Here is a 19,249-nt window from a genome sequence, read left to right on the forward strand (position 1 = left end):
GCTCTTCATTCATAGGTTGCGATAAAAATAAAAGAATAAAACTAGCTGATTTGCTGCCAGTGTCTATATAATATGCCTTTACCTGCGGGTAACACTTGAAAACGGACAAATTAAGACGAAAAATATCCTTCAAACTTAGTTTTTTCATCCTTTAGCACTGCCAATGCCCAAATAGTGGTAAGCCCCTCCATTACGACATGATTTTTGAGCAGAGTTTCGAAGAATTGGAATCAGTAAGAGATACTGGTGTTCTTCTGTAGTATTCAGCTACTTATCACTTTTCGAGAAAAGCAACGAGCGATGGATGTTCTAAGCTTCCCTTCGTTTCCACGAGCCTTGAAACAGAAGGAGTAAAAAATTTCCAATCTTTGTTCAATTACTGTGTTTACTGCAGGAAATGATTGGAATAAAAAACAGAGAATCGGTTATTTCAGAAACGGGTTATTTTGAGCTGTTTTAACACTGAAGTTAAAATGGCGCTAAAAAAACGATATAACCGACAGCCTGTTATTTCAGCGACAACCGCCATCCCTACTGACCCCCGCGCGGCTTCGATCCTGGTCTGGCACATTTATTCCTCTCACAAGCTAGCACGCCGCATGTGCAGGTCGTTAAACTTATCATAGGTAAATAAATATAATTTCTAATACAGCTTCAGCTGGTGCAGTGCACACAAAATCGCAGCGTCCTCTGCGTAGTACGAGGGCTATTCCGAAAGTAAGGTCCGATCGGTCACGAAATGGAAACGACTATGAAAATCCGATAAAGCTTTGCACAGATGTGTTGGGTAGTGTCTCTAGTATAACCCCAGTTAGCATCACGTCGCTCTTCCCATTTCTGAGCTCGCAGTGAGTGCGTAAAGATGTCTAGAAAATAGTGTCTGCCGCCAAGTACGGGGGCCTGGTGAGAAATTTCCCCTGAAGCTATGCAGCTAACATTACATAACTGTCGTGCTGTTTCGTCTTCAAGACAATTCTCAGCCGCATTCTGCAGGGGCAATGAAGATGCTCCTGCATCGTTTTCAAATTGAAATGTGAGAGTACCCACAATACAGCCCGTAATTGTCTCCCTCTGAGTTTCAGCTCAGGTCACATGAACCGCTGGTTATGAAGACAACATTTCGGCACAAGACAACGAGCCGTAGGCCAGCGTAGAGAATTGGCGGAGAGCACTGGCGGCTGCCTTCTATAGCGAGGGTATGGGAAAGTTGGTACAACGCTACGATACACGTCTAAGTCGGGTCGGCGACTATGGAGATAAGTAGCTGCAAGGTGTATCTAACTGTTGCAAATAAAACATTTTTGATTTTTACCGTGGTTTCCATTTCGCGACCTATCGGACCTTACTTTCGGAATAGCCCTCGTAGATCAAGAGTAATAAATCGTCAGAGTGTACTTAGTATAAACAAAGTATAGTTGACAGAGGTCATTACGTCGTAAATGCGAGCACGCAGTTTGTGTGTGTGTGTGTGTGTGTGTGTGAGTGTGAGTGTGAGTGATTGCAGGCCACCTGCCAGCTTCCAGCGGCCAGCGAGCGACCGCAGGTGCGTGCGCTTCAGCGAGGCAGCGCGGCCATCCATCAGAGCCAGCCGCGGGGTGGGTCAGACTGTGGAGGGGTAGAGGGGGGGGGGGAGCGCTGTGGCTGTGGAGGGGTGCTTATCCAATTAGCCCCCGCTTTATTCAGGGCTGTCTGGGCGGCCGCCGCGAGCCCAATTTAATCACGGTGGCCAATCTGGTCGCGGCGCTGGCGGTCGGTGATGAATGGAGCCGCCGACACTGGTCCAGCCGGGCCGATCCCGCCTGCCCAGGGGACTCCCCGAGGCCGCCTGAACTACCAACCTGCTGAACGCTGTCCGCACCCCTAAACGGGACCATTAACCTAACGCACAGCCCTGACGTTTAGACCTGTGCACCTTTCGCTTATACTCTGTTCACCATAAGAATAAACCTCGTGTAAACATTACGCTATGTATTCTTCCGCGTTTGCTGGAATCTCATTGGATTTCGTTTCACGTGGAGCGCCGTTTGAGTCTCTTACGGATTTCCGTATGGAGGACATAGTGATAGACATCCCTGCGGTTGTGAAGCAGCTGAATGGGTTGAAAATAAATAAATCGCCAGGTCTTGATGGGATTGCAATTCGGTTTTACAGAGAGTACTCTACTGCATTGGCTCCTTACTTAGCTTGCATGTATCGCGAATCTCTTGCCCAACGTAAAGTCCCGAGCGACTGGAAAAAAGCGTAGGTGACGCCTGTATATAAGAAGGGTAGAAGGACGGATCCTCAAAATTACAGACCAATATCCTTAACATCGGTTTGTTGCAGGATTCTCGAACATATTCTCAGTTCGAATATAATGAATTTCCTTGAGACAGAGAAGTTGCTGTCCATGCATCAGCACGGCTTTAGGAAGTATCGCTCCTGCGAAACGCAACTCGCTCTTTTCTCACATGATATCTTGCTAACCACGGATGAAGGGTATCAGACGGATGCCATATTCCTTGACTTCCGGAAAGCGTTTGACTCGGTGCCCCACTGCAGACTCCTAACTAAGGTACGAGCATATGGGATTGGTTCCCAAGTATGTGAGTGGCTCGAAGACTTCTTAAGTAACAGAACCCAGTACGTTGTCCTCGATGGTGAGTGTTCATCGGAGGTGAGGGTATCATCTGGAGTGCCCCAGAGAAGTGTGTTAGGTCCGCTGTTGTTTTCTATCTACATAAATGATCTTTTGGATAGGGTAGATAGCAATGTGCGGCTGTTTGCTGATGATGCTGTGGTGTACGGGAAGGTGTCGTCGTTGAGTGACTGTAGGAGGATACAAGATGCCTTGGACAGGATTTGTGATTGGTGTAAAGAATGGCAGCTAACTCTAAATATAGATAAATGTAAATTAAAGCAGATGAATAGGGAAAAGAATCATGTAATGTTTGAATACTCCATTAGTAGTGTAGCGCTTGACACAGTCACGTCGATTAAATATTTGGACGTAACATTGCAGAGCGATATGAAGTGGGACAAGCATGTAATGGCAGTTGTGGGGAAGGCGGATGGTCGTCTTCGGTTCATTGGTAGAATTTTGGGAAGATGTGGTTCATCTGTAAAGGAGACCGCTTATAGAACGCTGGTGCGACCTATTATTGAGTACTGCTCGAGCGTTTGTGATCCCTATCAGGTCGGATTGAGAGAGGACATAGAAGTAAATCAGAGGCGGGCTGCTAGATTTGTTACTGGTAGGTTTGATCATCACGCGAGTGTTACGGAAATGCTTCAGGAACTCGGGTGGGAGTCTCTAGAGGAAAGGAGGCGTTCTTTTCGTGAATCGCTACTGAGGAAATTTAGAGAACCAGAATTTGAGGCTGACTGCAGTACAATTTTACTGCCGCCAACTTACATTTCGCGGAATGACCACAAAGATAAGGTAAGAGAGATTAGGGCTCGTACAGAGGCATACAGGCAGTCATTTTTCCCTCGTTCTGTTTGGGAGTGGAACGGGGAGAGAAGATGCTAGTTGTGGTAGGAGGTACCCTCCGCCGCGCACCGTATAGTGGATTGCGGAGTATGTATGTAGATGTAGATGTAGAGCGGAAGGCAAGCTGTCTCGAGTACAATCAAATACGATAACGAGCATACGTTTTATGCTGTGCGTTACGCGTACATCGATTCAGCGATGATGTGGGGCAACAGCTTCACCGATGCATTTAACGTTGGCAGTACTGGCCGGGAAAGTGATCCAACTAACCTGCAGTGATGTGAATAGTTGCGGTAAAGACGTAAGAAGAGACGGACAGAGAAATAAAACAGCCTTGAATATAATTCATTATTTAAATGGAAGAAAATAATATGTGGCAAAACCCAGGCGATACGCTTCCTAGGTGATCGGACGGAAAACAACATGCTCTCGATCTTAGCTAACATACGCCGAAGCGCCAAAGAAACTGGCATAGACAAGCGTATTCAAGCACAGGTATACGTAAACAGGCAAAATATAGTGCTGCCGTCGGCAACTGCTATATAAGACAAAAAGTGTCTGGCGCAGTTCTTAGATCGGTTGCAGCCTGCTGAAATGGCAGGTTATCTAGAGTTAAGTGAGTTTAAACGTGGTGTTACAGTCGACGTACGAACGACTGGACACAGCATCTGCGAGGTAGCGATGAAGTGGGAATTTTCCAGTACGACCATTTCACGAATAAACCGTGAATATCAGGAACCCGGTAAAACATTGAATCTCTGACATCACTGCTGACGGAAAAAGATCCTGCAAGAACGGGACCAACGACGACTGAAGAGAATCGTTCACCGTGACAGATGTGCAACCCTTCCGCAAATTGATCACCTATATCCATTCATGTCCACTGTGCGTTCTGACGGACTTGGGCAATTCCAGCAGGAGAATCCGACACCACACACGTCCAGAATTGCTACAGAATGGCTCCCCGAACACTGTTCTGAGTTTAAACACTTCCGCTGGACATCAAACTCCCCAGACATGAAAATTATTGAGCCTATTGGGATGCCTTGCAACGTGCTGTTTAGAAGAGATCTCCACCCCTTCGTACTCTAACGGATTTATGGATAGCCTTGCAGGATTCATAGTGTCAACACCCTCCAGCACTACTTCAGATATCAGACGAGTCCATGTCACGTCGTGTTGCTGCACTTCTGCGAACTCACGGAGGCCCTACACGATATTAGGCGAGTGTACTAGTTTCTTTGGCTCTTCAGTGTATTATTGTAATTAAAAAGAAAAGTGATGAAACCTCCTGATTTTAACAAGGGTAATTTCTCTGCAAGAGATATGTGTGGTGTAAAGGCGCACTGCTGGTTTCTAACGTAGTTAATTAAAAATTGAAGCCACTCAAGGTACTACAGTGAGTCGTCTGATATTCTCTGAACTCATTCCATATCGGGCTCCGAGAAATGCGGTACATTTCAGTACTGCTACGTTGATAACGAGGCAATCAGCAACAGAATCGCAAGCTACCAAAAAACCCACATATCCTCCTCCTCTTTTATGACGTGCTGTTCTGCATTTCGCCAGTGTTCGGCACTGGCCTGTCACAAAGCTTTTGGCAACTTAAATGTCTTGCTATTTCACGCGGAAAATCCCTTAACTTGGCTCCAGATCAATTATATTGGGTTCAGATAGCAGAGTTACGGAGACAACTGTGAAAATGCAGCATTTGTACAGAGTACTCGACGCCGCGAATATTGTTTTCCATGTTTCTATGACGCTCATCAATCTGGCTTGTGTAAGACCACATGTCCTACAAAATAACGGTAATGTTCAGATAAAGGATAACTGATTTTTCGTTTTTGTTCAAAAAATTTAATTGTGTAATGTTTTCATAACTTCAACAATCTTGAACAATATTTTATAAAATATAGATAATTAAGAATGTATATTGGCAATGAAAACCAGAATTTTGCGTGTGATGCGTAATTAGAAAGTGGAACACGTGCATTTTTCTTGAAAAAATGATGGTTAAGTATGAATTAATTAACATATCTTTGATGAATTTCATATTTAAGTGATTTAGGAATTCAAACTGAACAATAAAAGTTGTAGTTCACAACGCTTTCGAACCGCCGCCCACCAGCGAGCAGGATTACCGTTCTACGAGCTATCGCTTACCCCACATAACATTCTGTTTCTCGAAAAACGTCAAAGCTGATTTTTCTCTGTAATATTGTGAAAACATTAAAAAAACTTGTTTCTCTAGTTCGCGGTGTTCCGAGTGTGTGTTTCACTGCGAAGCGTTTACAGAGACTGTGACTGTAGGCGATTTTTGAAATAAAAATTACGTAGCTTAAGTATGATTACGAAAAACGTTGATGTATGTTAAAACATCAGAATGGCTTAAAGGTTGTTTTACGGTGTAATAAGATCTCTAATATACACCGAAGAGCCAAAGAAACTGGTACACCTGCCTAATATCGTGTAGGGCCCCCGGGATCAGGTAGAAGTGCCGCAACACGACGTGGGATGGACTTGACCAATGTCTGAAGTAGCGCTGGAGGGAATTGACACCATGAATCCTGCAGGGCTGTCCATAAATCCGTAAGAGTAAGAGTGGGTGGAGATCTCTTCTGAAAAACACGTTGCAAGGCATCCCGGATCTGCTTAATAATGTTCATATTTGGGGATTTTGGTGGCCAGTAAAAGTGTTTAAACTCATAAGAGTGCTCCTGGAGCCACTCTGTAGCAATTCTGGACGTGTGGGATGTCTCGTTGTCCTGCTCGAATTGCCCACGTCCGTCGGAATGCACAATGGACATGAATGGATGCAGGTGATCAGACAGGATACTTACGTACGTGTCACCTGTCAATGTGGTATCTAGACGTATCAGGGATTCCACATCACTCCAACTGCACACGCCTCACACCATTACGGAGCCTCCACCAGCTTGAACAGTCCCCTGCTGACATGCAGGGTCCATGGATTAATGAGGTTGACTCAATACCCATACAGATCCATCCTATCCATACAGTTGCAAACGAGATTCGTCCGACCAGGCAGCATGTTTCGAGTCATCAAAAGTCCAGTATCGGTGTTGACGGGCCCAGGCGAGGGGTAAAGCTTTGCGTCGTGCAGTGATCAAGGGTACAAGAGTGGGCCTTCGGCTTTGAAAGCCCATATCGATGACGTTTCATTGAATGGTTCGCACGCTGACATTTGTTGATGGCCCAGCATTGAAATCTGCAGTAGTTTGCGGAAGAGTTTCACTTCTGTCACGTTGAACGATTCTCTTCAGTCGTCGTTGGTCCAGTTCTTGCAGGATGTTTTTCCGGCCACAGCGATGTCGGAGGTTTGATGTTTTACCGGATTCCTGATATTCATAGTACACTCGTGAAATGGTCGTTCGGGAAGATCCTCACTTCATCTCAACATCAGAGATGCTGTGTCCCATCGCTCGTGCGCCGACTATAGCACCACGTTCAAACTGACTTAAATCTTAATAACTCGCCATTGTAGTAGCAGTAACCGACCTAACAACTGCGCCAGACACTTGTTGTCTTATATAGACGTTGCCGACACAGCGTCATATTCTGTCGGTTAACGTATCGCTGTATTTTAATACGCGTGCCTATAACAGTTTCTTTTGCGCTTCAATGTATAAGTTGCAAATACTTCAAAGAGCGCAACAACACCAATGTCGTGAGCTACGGCTGCTGGCCAATCACTGCGTTTGTGTTTGTTTACATCAGGTTTATTGTTATGATGAACGAAGTACAGATGACGTGCGCCTCTTTTTGCGTTGCACGCAAGAAGAGACATAGGCACACGCCTCTGTAAACATGTGCGCATGCGTGATTCAGTTCTCTCCAGCGCAGTACAGTTGAGAAACGGGGTCTGTACACAGGCTCCAAACTGATCCTATGACGGCATCTCCGAATTCTCTCAGGGCTCGGCTCCCCAGTCTCCGCAGCTGTCCATTTATCTGGAGACTCCTCGCTTGAGCCTGTTGTCGGGTACAAGTGGACTAAAGCAGCGTAGAAAGGAGAGTGAGTACGCAGGTTCGTATGGACGACCGAGAACTCGCAGCATTGCGACTACATACGAAACTGCTGGGCATGACTATTATTATTTACCAAAATATTTACAGATCTGTATGTAGTGAATATCGTTCTGTTTATACGTAAATACCTATATATACATACATGTAAATATGTACAGGGTGTCCATAATTAAAGTACTAGTATCAAAACACTGCAGAAAGAGAATCACTACCCAGAATAACATCGTATGTGAACAGAGGCAGGCGAAACGTCACGGAAAAAAAAAATTACGAAAACTTGATCAATAGTTAGCGCTGTAAGCGTCAGAATGTGCTCACTAACATACGCGCTGCCCACGGCTGTTCCTTAGTTTGCGTCCAAGACGCTCAGTATAACTGTCTCCATTAACGAACGCGCACTGAATGGCGACTGTGCCCCAGTGAGCTTGCAGAAGTTCCGAACACTCTAGGGTAAGAAAAAATGCATTGCTCCGATGTCTGCTAAGGTTCTGGAGAAAATGATTATAGAATACGAAAAGACAGATTCGTTTAAAGTACAATGTGGCAGAGGGAGGAAAGAATTTGATCCGACGTCGAAGATGTGGTCGCAGCACTGCAGTGCGGTGGCGTGCGAACACGCGTGCCCGAACGTTGGACATGCCTGCGAGCACGATGCATAAAATCCAACGAAATACCCTGCATTGCTATCCGCACAAAATCTCCCGTTTTCATGAGCTTCTTACTGCTGACCTGCCAGCAAGACAAACGTTCGCTTTGGAATTTCTTGCTCGCATGGAAGTGGCCAATGAATGGCCATGGAACATTCCGTGTACAGACGAAGCCCATCTCCAAGGACATGTCAGTAATCAGAACTGCAGAATATGGGCAACGGAAAATCCGCACGCTCGTCTACCGGTACCCCTTCATTCTGCAAAGGTGAGTGTGTGGTGAGGTTTGATGGCATCGTTTATCGTAGGGACACATCTTTACGAGGAGATCGAGTTCTGCGGGTTCTGTTATCTGTACCGTCACTGGTAAACGCTATGATAGCCTTTCGCGCACCAACGTCATTCTAGCCTTTCGAGAGCGTGGATGTGTGAATAGAATCATTTTTATACAAGATGGCGCTCCTCTGAAGATTGCACAGCCATTGAAGCGGCTGCTGCAGTGGCGTTTCAGAAATACCAGAATTATCAGCCGTCATTCCCCTACAGTCTGGGGGCCCAGATCACCTGATCTGAATCTGTGTGACTTCTGGCTGTGAGCTCATTTGAATGATGATGTGTTCAGTGCTCCAATTACGAACGCAGCTGAATTGAAGGCATCCATTGTACAACGCACCCTGAACATGACACTCGAGACACTCCGGTCTGCTGTGGTACGTCATGTTTCTCGATTGCAACTTGTTTCAGAAAACGGTGGACAGCATACTGAACACGTATTGCGCCAGTCTCACGACACTTAGAAACCGATGTAATTCTCTATAAATTATAGAGCGCAGCAATCAGTCGTCCTTTTTTTGTAGGTTTTGTTTGGTAAATCCAGATTTCGGCTAGTGCCTAGCCATTATCAGTGCACTATTTTCTAGTCTCGCTACTTGTCAGGTCCCTGTTGCTCGGGCGTCGCTCACAGTTCTTTGACTACTACTAAAAATAGTGCATTGATAATGGCTAGGCACTAGCCGAAATCTTGATTTGCCAAATAAAACCTACAATAAAAGGGCGACTGACTGCTGCGATCTATAATTTATAAATAATATCACAGTCGATGAGTGGACCAAATTTCCCAATGGATGTAATTCTGCGATTTTTGGCCACAGGAAAATTAAAAACCTGTTTTTCCAATCGGATGTGGTACGGCCTCGCCGTGGCGGGTGGGCTGACCTAATTAACAGTGCCACAACTGTTGACTGCCGAACTAGCGCAGTCATGCACTTTGAAAAGTACCGATAGTGTAATGTGCAAACCAACCATGGACGTTAGAAGTCACGCTGCGAGTCACGTGTCATTTGTAGGAGACCCCGTTTATGTTAAGATTCTTACAGCGCAATCTGTTAGTAAAATTTTCGTTAATCTTTGTTTTGTTTTGACGCGTCAATAAAATACTGTTCAAATCTAGCATCATTCTGAACAGTGGCTCTCTTTCTACAGCATTTTGAGACTGGAACTTTAATTATGGACACCCTGTACATATTGAATAACATGGGGTATAGGGTACATGTCGATCTGCCTCTGTTGTCAATTACTGATCATCCTTCATGTCTTTCGGCATCTCTAATTGCAGAATGGTTAATTTACCGTTGTTGTTGTTGTTGTGGTCTTCAGTCCTGAGACTGGTTTGATGCAGCTCTCCACGCTACTCTATCCTGTGCAAGCTGCTTCATCTCCCAGTACGTACTGCAGCCTACATCCCTCTGAATCTGCTTAGTGTATTCATCTCTTGGTCTCCCTCTACGGTTTTTACCTTCCACGCTGCCCTCCAATACTAAATTGGTGATTCCTTGATGCCTCAGAACATGTCCTAGCAACCGATCCCTTCTTCTAGTCAAGTTGTGCCACAAACCCCTCTTCTCCCCAATTCTATTCAACACCTCCTCATTAGTTATGTGATCTACCCATCTAATCTTCAGCATTTTTCTGTAGCACCACATTTCGAAAGCTTCCATTCTCTTCTTGTCCAAACTATTTATTGTCCATGTTTCACTTCCATACATGGCTACGCTCCATACAAATATTTTCAGAAACGACTCCCTGACACTTAAATCTATACTCGATGTTAACCCTAGTAGGGTGGCACAGACGACGCTTTTTGCGGCATGCTGTACGCTAGCAGAGATCATGTGTCAAGTATAAGTAGTCCCATACTTAGGGAATGAGCGTAGGAGAGCAGACGCAGAAAGCCTGCACCGCCGTTCTAGGAAATGATGAAGTGGAGGTGGTTTGCCATTGCTTTCCTTTGACCTGTTACGAAGCGTGAAGCGTGTACCTCTGTCGTGTGGATGACTATGACGGCTGCTTGTGCAGTGTAACGCTGGGTTTGCGTTGCTATGGACGAAGGCAAAGGAGAGCCTAATTTCCTCGAACATAACCTAGGAGGCAGCCGAACTTATCGTCCATATCCAACGAATACTCAAGTGTTGCGCAATAGTATTGATCGTCAGGGAGAGGTATTGATCGTTTGCGCAATATATTGATGAGTACTGCGGACCTTTCAATATTGACGCTACATCAAGAAATAACGGCGAAAAAGATACACTTGTTGAAGAGCTTTCAGGGGAGTAGTATGATAGTTTATTGAGTAATTAGCTGTAGAAACGCTTGACAAAATTCTTGATGTGCAGAGAAATAACAGTGGAGCTGCCTACTTGCTCATTTTAGAAGTTTAAATTATTTATTTGCAGAAATACAAAACAGCACTACCTGCCGATCCTCTAAATTAACGTATCTGACTTTTTAAAGTTTGCAGATCGCTTCCAGCCATCTGGGAAACGAAATGAGCCGTACCTTTTCTGTGTACATAAGGCGTAACGAGATTCATCAGTTAGTTGAGAGATTCCCCGTTCATAATTAAAACACTCCGATAGCCATATGGGTCTAGTACGAGTTCTCTTCGCTCGTTAGTATGGCCGTGTGTGGAACGCCTTCCAAGCCACCTTCCGCCCATCGACAGTTACTCTTACTTATCTTTGCGCAAGACTCAGGTAACGACTGCAGTCGCAATACATGCAAGTTCTACATCATCGAGCGCCGATATGTTCGCTACGACCGTAGAGTAGTAACTGACTCGTCTCGGGCAAAAACATTGCGCAAAATAATTGTCCCGTTCTTGGCCTTGGCTATTTATTGACACAATATTACTGCGCAGTAAATATAGAGCGTATGAGGGCCCGTTAAGACTCGTGATCAACAAGAATTTCGAGCCACCACCTCTCCTCCCGTCACCGGCAAAATACTGGTAACGAAAATTTTCCGCCACCAGGGTTCCAACCGACATACGTCCGAGTCGCACGTCACCGCTCAGGCGCGCGCGAGCGGCGTAGGCTGCGGAGGCGGGTAGAGATCATACGAAGGTCCATAAATCAAGTGCAGCACAGAACAGGGGGCGGCAGCGGTCTCCGGTAGGAACGGCCCGAAAATGTTGCCGGCTAACGGCCGTGGCAGCGTCACAGAAAAGCCTGCCAGCAGCAAAGCCGCTTTGCTGTGCAGCCATCTCGCCGCGCCGCCGCCCCCTAAGCTGTGACGGGGGAGGGTGCCGCTGGAGGGGGTGGCCGTGGGGGGAGACTGGGACAAATGCGACGGTGGCTCTAATGGGGCGACAGAGTACAGAGAGGACGAGTCACACTCTACTTTTCTTATACAAGGCTACTCCTGAATGTTGATTGTACGTACAAGACATCATCTATCTGAGGCGACAGGAAATTATCAACATGAGCAGGCACTGTACGTTGTTAATACACTACTGGCCATTAAAATTGCTACACCAAGAAGAAATACGGATGATAAACGGGTATTCATTGGACAAATATATTATACTAGAACTGACATGTGATTACATTTTCACGCAATTTGGGTGCATAGATCCTGAGAAATCAGTACCCAGAACAACCACCTCTGGCCGTAATAACCGCCTTCATACGCCTGGTCATTGAGTCAAACAGAGCGTGGATGGCGTGTACAGGTACAGCTCCCATTCAGCTTCAACACGATACCACAGTTCATCAAGAGTAGTGACTGGCGTATTGTGACCAGCCAGTTGCTCGGCCAACATTGACCAGACGTTTTCAATTAGTGAGAGATCCGGAGAATGTGCTGGTCAGGGCAGCTGAAATGTAGGGTTTCGCAGGGATCGAATGAAGGGTAGAGCCACGGGTCGCAACACATCTGAAATGTAACGTCCACTGTTCAAAGTAACGTCAATGCGAACAAGAGGTGACCGAGGCGTGTAACCAATGGCACCCCATACCATCACGCCGGGTGATACGCCAGTATGGCGATGACGAATACTCGCTTCCAATGTGCGTTCACCGCGATGTCGCCAAACACGGATGCGACCATCATGATGCTGTAAACAGAACCTGGATTCATCGGAAAAAATGACGTTTTGTCATGCGTGCATCCAGGTTCGTCGCTGAGTACACCATCGCAGGTGCTCCTGTCTGTGATGCAGCGTCAAGGGTAACCACAGCCATGGTCTCCGAGCTGATAGTCCATGCTGCTGCAAACGTCGTCGAACTGTTCGTCAGATGGTTATTGTCTTGCAAACGTCCCCATCTGTTGACTCAGGGATCGAGACGTGGCTGCACGATCCGTTACAGCCATACGGATAAGATGCCAGTCATCTCGACTGCTAGTGATACGAGTCCGTTGGGATCGACCACGGCGTTCCGTATTACCCCCCTGAACCCACAGATTCCATATTTTGCTAACAGTCATTGGATCTCGACCAGCGCTAGCAGCAATGTCGCGATACGATAAATCGCAATCCCGATAGGCTACAATCCGACCTTTATCAAAGTTGCAAACGTGATGGTACGCATTTCTCCTCCTTACGCGAGGCATCACAACAACGTTTCGCCAGGCAACGCCGGTCAACTGCTGTTTGTGTATGAGAAATCGGTTGGAAACTTTCCTCATGTCAGCACGTTGTAGGTGTCGCCACCGGCGCCACCCTTGTGTGAATGCTCTGAAAAGCTAATCATTTGCATATCACAGCATCTTCTTCCTGTCGGTTAAATTTCGCGTCTGTAGCACGTCATCTTCGTGGTGTAGCAATTTTAGTGGCCAGTAGTGTACATGAGAGATCCCTATGGTCGCTCTCCCCCGAATAGTATTTTCTGGTGATGAGAACAAGTAGGCAGTTTGATCATTGAACAGTAAATGTTCCAGTGGACGTTTGGGGCTTGCAAGCGATGTGCAGCTATTAGGTAAAGGAACATCTCGAAGCACTTACCGGGGACAGGGTGTTGGTCCCAAGAATTTCGCGCACCAGTGTGCAGACAATGCTTTCGGCTGAAGAGACGGAAAAACTGTCTACCTGGATCTACCTGTTAGGCGCAGCAGGGGCAGAGGCAGGGATGCAAGAAAAATTTAGATCACCTGGTGAAAGTGTTTCGACAGTGTCGTAAATGACCTTTATGAACAGGTATGGCAGCCATAAAAGTTGCCGTGTTTGATAAATGGAAATGAGTGTATGGCGTCGTTGGCCAGGAGGCCCCTATTTGGGGAAGTTCGGCCGCCAAGTGCAAGTCTCATTTCATTCGACGCCACATTGGGCGACTTGCTCGCCGGTGATGAGGATGAAATGATGATAAGGACAACACAACACACAGTCCACGAGCGGAGAAAATCTCCAACCCGGCCGGGAACTGAACCCGGGCGAGCACGTTACCACCCAGCTAAGCAGGCGGACGCCGTGTTTGATGTTCTCCGTGGACTGGATGCTATTGAGGGAGCTGTCAGTTGGTATCTTTCCCTCAGCCTGGTGAGTCTTTTGGGAATCCTCAGACCTTGGAAAGAATTGTAGAATGAAATGCAACATTTATGGCGGCTCTGAAATGGTGTCTTAGCTTGGCTGAGGCCCCTATCTGGACACGCTGTGATGTTCAGCCCATCCAAATAAATATGTTGTTCACTTTAGGGCTAAATGGCTCTGAGCTCTATTGGACTTAGAACTAGAACTGCGACCGTAGCGGTGCACGGTTCCCGACTGTAGAGCCTAGAACCGTTGGGCCACCCCGGCCGGCTCACTTTAGGGCTAAACGGAAATTTGGTGAATAGGGTCGATAAGAAACCAATTCAAAACCCAATTCATCCACTTTTGCCATCGTTATAGCTGATGTATGGGATGGTGCATTACCCTGGTCAAAGGGCACTTTTTTGTGTCCCGACCTTGATCTTTATTCAACCAACTCAAGCTTCAGACGAGCCAACAAAGAAACGTAAAGCGGTCCAGTTCTGATTTTGCCTTTTTCCTAGTAATCTGAGGATTATTCCTTGGGAATCCCAAAAAATTGGCCGTCACCTTACCAGCTGACAAAATGGTCTTTGCCTTCTTCGGTGCACTTTCACCAGCCTTTGTCCATTGTCTTGATTTCCGTTTCGACTCTGATGTGTAATGGTTGCTCCAGATCTCATCAACAATCACGAAATGGCGCAAAAGGTCTTGCGGACTGCTATTAAACATTGCCAGACACTGTGCTGATATGTGCCGGATGCACTTTTGGTCGACTGTGAGCATTCGCGGCATCCACCCTGCACACAGCTTCTTCATAGCCAATTCTTCGAGCAAGATATTATGTACTCGCTCAGTTGAGGTGTCTACAGTCTCAGAAACCTCACGAATTTATTCGGTGGCCTTGCATTACCTTATCACGGATTTTGTCAATGGTTTCAAGTGTCAAATTCAGGGCGTTTAATGCGACAAGTGCAGTTCAACCCCTAGACTAGTTTGAGCCATTACATTTCGGCGAAGAGGAACCGCATGCCAACCCGAACATCTATGGGATTCTGAACTGACTACCGTCCACTTTTTACTTTCGTTCAGAGGTAGACGCAAGACAAATATTTACTTGCATGTCTGGATGAACAGACGTTGTTTATGATAAACAGCTGATTGAAATTACTTGGAAATAAATTCGTCGAATGCGAATAACTTAGCTTCAACTGTGTTAAGTGTAGATGTACTGCCTGTTCGTGACACATGAAAATTACGTTTGTCGTCGACAGTATCTCTTCATCAGACACGCAAATAAATTTTATATGCGGAGGCGGGCGAAAGACGATAACACCATCGCTGTCGATTTCTCATAGTCTCATTCTCACTGGTGCTGGAATACAGAGTACAGCTGCGAGCGTTGGTGATGAACGTAGGAGAATGTGGTGTAGGGATGTCGACAGCGTGACATGTGAAAGTTTGGATCAGTCCGCGAGGCGTACGCGGATAGCCTAATGATTAAGGCGAGCGCTCACGGTAAGCGGGAAATCCATGATCGCGTCCCGGTCCGGCACAAATTTTCGTGTCTCTCCATAGGTAGTATAATACCTAACCCAGCTGGAGCCAAGTTATTCGCGTTCAGCGAATTTATTTCATATATCTTCAGAAAAGACTTCCTAACACTTAAGCGGATATTCGATGTTGTGAGATTTCTCTTTTTCAGAAATGCAGAGTACATAAAATTTCGGAAATCTTAGTAATTTTAAGTCTTTATAATACTCTTACAGCTGTCTACAGTTACTTTATTGGGCAGTCTAGCAACACACATATGCTATTTTTATAGAAGGTAAATGTTTTTAATTTCTAGAAAGGAAAAAGAACGTAATTTTTGAATCATTTTCGCACTAATATTCCGTTTCCCCCTTCTGAAGCGTTGTACTCACCCGATGATTCTCAGAAAATCCTATCGCGGCTGCTGAACGGATCTTTGACGGCAAGTGATGTGCCTTCAAGACTCTGTTTCTTCTATTGTCGTTGGAACTCAGTCACTTTGGCACTCGGAAATGTGCCAAGGAAAATGGTGCTGCCGTGTAGAGACGACGCGCAAAGAGTCGTTCTTTTCGAGGTGCAGTCAGACGCACACGTCGACAACGTGAAACATGGGCAGGCGGCGCAGCTCGTGCATGATGCATGCTCGGCTGACGGCTGCCGCCATTACTGAATATTTCAGCCGGTAGGGACACACTCAGCGGCGGCGGCAATAAGAGCTGGAGCTGGGGCAGTCGCCGGCTAGCGCGGACTGCCGCCTGCGGGTTGCGTCTCTATCAGGGGCGCTGCGCGGCGCGGCGCGAAGCCAGCCAGGTTCCGCGATGACGCGCGCTGCGCCAGTGCACACGCCGCTACACGTGGGTGGCGGGGGGGGGGGGGGGGGGAGCTGGAAAGTGAAGGAATTGGGCAGCGTGTCACCATGAAGCAGCAGCCCGGTATTTATCAAATCTGTCAAAGTTTGTCGAGATATTCGTCACGTAACGCGCATTATGTTATTAAGCTTTCATTCGACGTCTGTTATAAACTTCAACAGAGTCCGTAAAGGGTACAGTGGGCGATGCGCAGTGACTAGTTTTCGTCCAGAGCGCTGGGCGACCTCATTCGTTTGTTCTGAAGGGGAGGCCTATAAGCGTCTGCCAATGTTTGGCCGATCGGCGATGACAGAATCGAAGCGCACGCCCTGAAATCTTTCTAAAAAGATTTTACAGAAATTGTTCGGTAAAAAAATTCAGTTTTGCTTTACTTGTAGCTTTATATGTCACGTTCGTTAATGGTCACACTTATTGTGACGTTTACGTGGACGCAAGACACCGAGTGAAATTCGAAAAAGTTTGGAATGAAAAACAGAGGTCACTATGGTTTTACGTTTGGTGCATATTATATAATGCGTTACTGCCTACGAAATTTAGCTAACATACTGAATTTTTCTTTAGACTTTGGTGAAGGACTCTATCTGTCACCAATCTCTAGAAAACTGATCTGACGTAGCGCACTCGTTTGCGATCGCACCGTCCCAGTGATAAAGCCAGAGTGAAATGTCCACAACATTCGTTATATTTCATAAATGGTTTGCGATATCAACTGAGATTTTGGTATGTGATAGCACACAAAGAGGAGAGTATTTTGCCTTACGGTTATAACGTAACACTTCATTATCTACCGTGTTATCCCATTAACTACAGCGTTTTACGATGAACGTATGTAATTTTTAAGGGCCATCGATGGCTAGTTAAATGAGAAATGCTATGGGTTTTGGAACAACATAAGTAGCTGGCCGCTGTGGCCGAGCGGTTCTAGGAGCTTCAGTCCGGAACCGCGCTGCTGCTACGGTCACAGGTTCGAATCCTGCCTCGGGCATGGATGTGTGTGTGTGATGTCCTTAGGTTAGTTAGGTTTAAGTAGTTCTAAGGCTAGGGGACTGGTGACCTCAGATGTTAAGTCCTATAGTTCTCAGAGCAATTTTTAAGTGAAGTCATTACACGCTTGTTTTGTACCGAGGATGTGCTTTTTCATAAGATGCTGACCTTACTTCTCCTCAATTCCTCATTTAATAAACTTAATAAACCACAGTTTCACAATTCTCTCGCAATTGCTTGTGCAAAACTTGTTAGTGAAGTGAGACTCTGTAAACTCCTCTGAGTGTTGGAAAAAGAAATTTTAACATTTCAACAAGAGAAATGTGTAGGTTTTGCTCAAAATTCTCCACTCCTGACACTTCCCTTGAAGTTACAAATGGTTAACAAGCGAGGCGAAAATAAATCGCTGCATTTTCGGCGGAATTCTTGTTAGATACTAACCAAAGCAGACGTTACAGACTTTCTGAATGGGTACCATGCACGTATAGGTGTGATGGAGCCCCGCTTAATATTCACAAAAAAATGTGAGTGTAGGCTTCACTTTAGAATGGCACTTCCCTGCAGTGCAGGGCCTTTCCTTTACAGCGCCTGCCCAGGCCCCCGCCAATACCACTTTCCCCACGTCTAGGCTTTTACCACCCATAGGGGCACTCACTATACGAAGTTATCCACAAGCACTCGAATACACTCTTGTATTCATTGTGGCATGGAAGCAAACTGCCTCCGAATCTCATTTTGAGGAATTGTTCACCATACCTGAAACATATGTTTGATCTTCTAATAAAGACTGCTAGTTGGAGGTTGGAATGAAACTATGCGTCTCCTCAGTGCGTCCCAGATGTGCTCTATGTGTGATGAATCAGGGGATCGAAAAGATAAGTCGAGGTCAGTTCGTAACATGAACTACGGTATGAGATGTTCCCTTATCCTGCTGAAATATTCCATTTCTTACCGTTATCGTGAATGGCATGATAACAGATTTTGCGATTCTTCCCGCACACTAAAAAGAACTTAGCCTCCCATCAAAAATTACCAAATCAGCACTGTTGTCATACGTGGTAATTCTTCACAGTATGACTGCAAACTAGGACAAGTATGGGCTACGAAATTCTCTGCTTCCTGTAACCCTTCAGAAGATCGTGAACGGACACGCTGGCGCTGATCTGACCATCACACAACTCATCGCTGAATGCCACAGAATGCGGCTCAGTGTCCCAACTGCTTTGGGCTGCAATTCTTCTGTTGTTTGTGGTATGGTATTAGTGGTAAACGACGCGTCGCAACTCGAGATCTCAACCCATCTCCCAGTAATCTGTTCGCGATGGTTCGTGGTGAAGCACTGCCTGTAACCTCTGCCAGGATTTCAGCTTTTGCCACCCGTCTATACGTCAAATCCTACGTCTGGTGATGTAGTTCTTCTGTCGTGCCTATTCCTCTCGCCAGACTGTGCTGAGTCCATGTCGTCACCATGCATTAAGCAGTCACTGCACTACAGCCAAATGACTGTGCAACTTAACGGTATGATGCCCCCATATCCTTCTTGCCAATGATTCCACATTTCTCAAATATCGACAGATACTGAGAAATTGCCCAAGTATGTTCTCTGGGCATCACGTATTGCCATCTCCATCCGCAAATTCCAGTATTCTTAGACATCCGACAGCCATCACGAATTCACACCTTTTTCAACCGTAGGTATGGCTTTTGACTGTACTGAGAATAAAATCCAATAACTATATAATTTTAATCATCATAGCCCACAGCCCTCGAAATATTACAGTATCAGATGGGCGGCATTTGCTAAAGGCGTTCATGTTGTAACATTTATCACTTTCGTCAGTGTACCTTCACATGTCTAAATGATTTGGTATGCAAGCACATTAAACATAGTGAGGCAGCTGTTCATGGCCTTT

This window comes from Schistocerca nitens, chromosome 8 (assembly GCF_023898315.1).
Source record: "Schistocerca nitens isolate TAMUIC-IGC-003100 chromosome 8, iqSchNite1.1, whole genome shotgun sequence".
Classification (NCBI taxonomy): Eukaryota; Metazoa; Arthropoda; class Insecta; order Orthoptera; family Acrididae; genus Schistocerca; species Schistocerca nitens.